The sequence below is a fragment of the Rhinolophus hipposideros genome (assembly GCF_964194185.1).
Source record: "Rhinolophus hipposideros genome assembly, chromosome: 2".
NCBI lineage: Eukaryota > Metazoa > Chordata > Mammalia > Chiroptera > Rhinolophidae > Rhinolophus > Rhinolophus hipposideros.
The window spans coordinates 52,861,252-52,867,552 of NC_138048.1; positions in this window are offsets into that span (position 1 = coordinate 52,861,252).

Sequence of the window (6,301 nt, forward strand, 5' to 3'; positions counted from 1 at the left end):
AAACTGTGAATCTGGTATCAATGGTGACTGAACCTGAGAAAAAAAATTGGGAATCATGAGGGCAGCATGGGGGCAGCAAGTATCTACAAGAAACGTGGGTGGAAACAATAGAAAATCCAGAAGGAAAAGGAAGAGGAAGCAAGTGGGAAGTAAACAGCAACATAAAGACAATAATATATAATAAATCCCCCCGCCTCATCATCAGCTCCAGTAGTCATCAGTGATTCACCAACCTTGCTTCAGCTATTACCCACCATCCCCATTTTTTACTAGAGTGTTTAGAGTAACTCCCAGATATCACAATCTATTATTTACCCATGATTACTTACATATAAATCTCTAGCAAACACAGACACTTTTTAAACAAGAAAAGCAAAATTATGTTTTATATCTTGAAGGTGCTCAGAGAGTACAATCACTATGTCATTTAAAGATTATTTTATGTAATCCGGATAAAGGGGAAGCTGTATGAACAAAAATGTTAATCACAGTTTTACTGGTAGCCCCCAAACTGAAAGGAGCTAAATTAAAAGAGCAGAGGAATGAGATCATAAATTATGGAACAGCCACTTGATATAATGTTGGGTATTCATTAAAATTCACAGTCATGAAGACCACACAGCCACGTGGGAGCTGGTGCCTAGCCACCCACACTCACTGCTGGAGGCACGGAGGGTTGTTCTCCATAGGGCCTTGCTGTCTGCACAGCTAGAATCTGAAGCACGTGCTCTGTCTCCCCAGCCACACCCGATTTCACCAAGGTGTTTGCACCTGAGCTAGTGACAGCCAATCCACAGGCTGAACAGAAACCTCTGATTTTTGTGGTCTAACTGGATAGAAAAGATAAATTAGTCCAATCAAGTCAGGATTTGACTTTAAGAGAGCTAGAGAGAGGGTGATTGAAAATTCTGGAACTGTAAAGGCACGTAGTTTGGGGTAGCCATTATTGACAATGCGCAACTGGAGTTATGAAAACAGAAATGCAAAGATAAACAGGGAGCTCACCGAAGGCCCCTGAAATAGCAGCTTCAGTAGCTGATGGTTTTCTGTATCCAAGGTCCAATTCCTACGGCACTTCACTGTCACAATTTCCTGTCATTGGATTTCTATAAGATTAGGAGCACACACACACACATATTTTTCTGAGGTAATTTGACTTGACTGAGTGAATGTTCTTTGCAACCAAAATAGCCCTAAGGCAAAAGGGTTCACAGTGTAATGTTGAGTTATAAAAAGAATGCAGAATCTTAGCTATGTTGTAATTTAAGTTACAAGAAATGATGGCATAAAATCAAGGACTAAAAGTGAACAGAAAAACAATGAAAGTAATTAATGTATTAGAATGGTAGAATTACAGTGATTTTTTTTTCCTTTTTTATTTTTGCTATTCGTGTTTGTAGTGTAGGCCCTAAATCTTTCAACCCTAAAACTTCCTTCTAGTTTAGCCCGACTCTCTGGCAAGTCTAGTGTCAAGCCCCAAAGAAATAGGCCTCTTCTGTTAACAAGTATCTCAGACTTTGAGACCTTTCTGGACTATTCTCCCATCATACTATACGCCAATACATCTGAGATGATGGTTTGATTTATGAATATAGGACACATTATTAAAGCAATCTTTATTACCAAGTTCCTCTGTACATGTCTAGAAGACATGAGGGGAGATATCAAGTAACTTAGAAAGTTATTTTCAGTTGTCTAAACATCGTGTTACTGTATAAAAGATTTCCAAAAAAGGTCACTCACTTTGATAATTATGAGAAACTATTAAAAATTGTTTAATATTTGTAAATATGGTCAACTTTTATGCTAAAAATCAGTATTTTGACTAAATACCAAATATGAAATTAAAATAGACTCATTAAGAGTTACCTAATGTTTTCCCACAGAATAAGGTAATCTGAACTGTTGGTAAAGCTAAGAGGTACTGTGACAGCCCTGGGATGAGATCTAGCGATGGTCCTAGTCCTAGGCTACTTAGCCACTTACTCCAGCAGACCTCTTCCCCTCGCTGGCCTGTCCCCTTCCTGCATGTCGTTGTTGAAAGAGCCAAACTAGATTTATAGTTATATAGTTTTGTACATGATTAATAAAGTATAATTTTTACTAAGAAGGAGGGAGTACCTATACCTTTATAGGGAAAATAAGCCATAAACTTAAACGACCAACTCTTTGCATTGTTTTGTGCCTTCTTCTAATCCTTATCAAGGCACACACACACATTTTACTCTAATTTTACATATCTATCTATCTATCTATCTATCTATATATATATATATATATATCTTTATATCTTTTTCATACTACACATTATTTGGATGTATACATTTTCCATAGGAATATACACATTTTACTCACATATTCTATAAATGCCTCTGAAGTATATTTAACTCTCCTGAATTTTCTTAGGCTGATAATTATAATTAAAATATAAAAATGCCAACCTTAAGGCAGCTCTTCAGTTATCATCAATGATCCAGAGACCCAGGGGAACAATAGCTCGCTGAATTATAAAGTGACTCTTCAATGAGCAAGGTTAGAAGGAAACTTGAGACAAGTGCTGTCAGAGGCCAAAGCTTGATACACAACACTCATAGTCAAGTACACAAACCTTTATTCCAAGTCTCTTAAGCTAAGGGAGCTGAAGCCATAATGATGCCTCTGGATAGCTGCAGAAGGGTAGGGGCTTGGCTTCTGCTCAGACATGTTTGGTGCCCCCTGATTGACATGTACTCTCTGTCTGCCATGTCAGTGGTCCTTCCAGCCCAGCTTTGCTGCCTCTTCTCTCTCTGCTCCATCTCAGGCACTTGTCCTCAACTAAGGCATGCAACAATTACCTGGGAGAATATATCAATTCCTGGGGAAGACACCCCAGAATTGGTAGAGAGTGGGCAAAATAAGGCAAAGATTGCAAAAAATTCCCCCAAACTATTCAGATTTGTTTTCATGTCTCAACTGAGAACCATTGCTTTATCAAAGAGCACTGACTAATTACTCCCTGTGTCTCCCATATTTATACATTTGGCATATATCATTCTTCTTATGAAATGCCCAGCTGTCAAAATCCACCCCACAAAGTGTACATCAGTACTTTTGCAGAGCAATTTGACAAAATCTAGCAGAGATGAGGATGACACAACCTTGAGTCTAGTAATTCTATTCTCTGGTAAATATCCTAGAAACACCCTTGCACATGAGCACAAGGAGACATGTGCAAAAAAATGTTCATTGCATCTCTGTCTGAAAGACCAAAACACTAGAAACAACCTAAATGTCCATCAACAGAAATGATTTTAAAACTGTGGTACATACACACACACAAATACCATGCAACCGTGAAAATAAACTAAAGCAGCATATATAATTTATAAAATATGTACATTTATATATAAATAAATATATGCAGAAAGATAAAAGCAATATGCAGAAGGATATGGTACGATGCTATATATAAAATAACGTATTATTTCAGAATAATGCATGCTTAATAGAAATATAATGAAGTTCATAGAATAATAAACACCAGTTTCAAGGTCCTGGTTACCTCCAAGAAGCAGAGGGTCTGCCAGTGATTCAATAATTGATTTAATAATTATATTAGTTTCCTGTGGCTGCTGTAACAAATTACCACAAACTTGGTGGCCTCAAACAACAGGAATTGATTCTCTCACTTCTAAAGGCCAGAAGTCCAAAATCAGTATCACTGGACTAGATTGAAGGTGTGGGCAAAGCCTGTTTCCCCTGGAAGACTTAGGGAAGCATCTGTTCCCTACCTCTTCAAGCTTCTGGTGGCTGCCACTTTTCCTTGGTTTATGGCCACATCACTCCAATCTTAAATTCTCTTTCTGATCTGTCATCACAAGACCTTCTTGTGTGTGTGTTTGCGTATGTGTGTGTATGCACACATGTATGTGAAATCTCCCTCTCCCTCTCTCTTACAAGGACACTTAGGGCCCATCTGGATAATTCAGGATAATCTACCCATTTTAAACCCTTAACTTAATCCTACCTGCAAAGATCCTTTTTCCAAATTTAAAATTTACAGTTTTCAAAGATTATGACCTGATATCTTTAGGAGGGAGGGCATTTTTCAGCCTACCACAGTAATGTCTTCTTTCTTAAGCTGAATGGTGAGAGACAGCAGTCATAGACTAATGACCCTCTACCTTCAGTGACAGTGATACATACATGTGTCTTACATTAGACACAGACCAGGAACTTCTCATGGCAAGAGAGAGAGGGGTCCCTAGGAGGCTGCAGAGCAGTGTAATGGGAACAACTCAGTAGGAAGTTTGGAAGACTAGTAGTCAACCTCTAAGAGTAGGGTGTATGGATTTGTCATTTCAGAGGTGGGGCTATTCTGAATAAGGTGAGATCCAGAGCATGAGACCTATAACCCAACTCTTGTCATTTCTAGAATTTATTGAGTGCCTTTTAAGAGTGGTGCCTCCTTCAAAAGTTAATGAGAACTGAAGACTAAAAAACAAACAAACAAACCTTTCAAAACTGAGTGGATTTGATGCTAACTTCTAGCAATAGAATTTCGAGCATTGAGGACTGGTCAGGGGAGAAAAATTCCAGTCGTATTACACAGGCAGCCTCCAGCTCCACCTGCTTTTTTTTTTTTTTTTTTTTTTTAGATTTTTATTGGGGAAGGGGAACAGGACTTTATTGGGGAACAGTGTGTACTTCCAGGACTTTTTTTCCAAGTCAAGTTGTTGTCCTTTCAATCTTAGTTGTGGAGGGTGCAGCTCAGCTCCAGGTCCAGATGCTGTTGCTAGTTGCAGGGGGCATAGCCCACCATCCTTTGCGGGAGTCGAACCGGCAACCTTGTGGTTGAGAGAACCTGTTCCAACAAACTGACCATCCAGGAGCTCAGCAGCAGCTCAGCTCAAGGTGCTGTGTTCAGTCGTAGTTGCAGGGGGTGCTGCCCAACATCCCTTGTGGGACTCGAGGGATTGAACTGACAACCTTGTGGTTGAGGGCCCACTGGCCCATGTGGGAATCGAACCGACAGCCTTCGGAGTTAGGGGCACGGAGCTCTAATTGCCTTAGCCACTGGGCCAGCCCCTCCACCTACTTTTAATCCAAGCTCTTCTCTCAACCACTCCCAGGTCAAAAGAATTGCCAGAGCTCTCTGAGTCAACTCAGACCCCAGGAGGTGACAAATAGGCTCTGGAACTCCAGCTCTGTGGCTAAAATGAGCTGGAGGAAGCAGGTGGCCACTCCTTTGTCAGCACAGTTCAGCTGTAACTAAGCATATGTTCGTTCTTTGCCTGCAACTTGGTCCAAGTAGGACCTGTGATGCCAGGGCATGCACCACCAGGTCAGAAGACTCCTGGGTACCCTACCTCCTCAAATGAGGTAGTCGTTGAAAAGGCCAGGACCAACCCTACTAGAGAGAGAATGCTATGGAAATCTACAAAACTGAGGCTGACATCTGTGACATTCTACCTGAGGACATTTTGTCAACAAAGTGTACTATGCATGGGAAACAGTCTAGATGGGTCATTTTTACACCTATGGATTACTAATATGAATAACCTCTCTATCTAAGCAGGCTTAGATATTAAGGTTGTTGGCAGTTCATTTGTCAAGTCTCAGCTCAGATGGCATCTCTACAGGCATCTACCTAAAAGTGATGGCCCCAGGTACCTTCCATCCCATCACTCTTTTTATTTCTTTCTTACCAATTTTCACAATCTGCAATTATCTTGTTTACTTATTTGCTTATGTATTTATTATCTATCTGTCCCACTAGAATGTAGGCTCTATGAAGACTGGAACCCTGCTTTTTTGGTATACTCTTCTATTTTCAGAGCTAAAGATAGTGCCTGACACATATTAGACACTCAATAAATTTTTACTGAATAAATGAATAAACAAATGAATGAATGAATGCAGAGGACCCAGAGAGAATCAGTCACAGAAGTAAAAACAAAACCCAAATAAATATAAATATCTTATATTCATGTACCTCAACATATTTAGCTAAGATTTCTTCCCAATGTGCTCTTTCTACTATGTTTCCACATTTAGCACTGAAATACCATCCCTTTCATGTGCACATTCATTTTCCAATGGGAGAAACTGAAGCCCAGCAAAGTGAAATGACTTGAACAAAACAACCATGTGACGTTACAGTTATTAAATTAAATTTGGACCCTAGTTTCTATCAGACAAGTAACTTACTCATAAGATGATTTGGGGGCTTTATCTCATTTTGTTCCTTTCCCCTACAAATAAAACAACAAAATGCCTTCTACAAGAAAAGTGCTTTTGTCTCTATAAAACAAAAAACTGT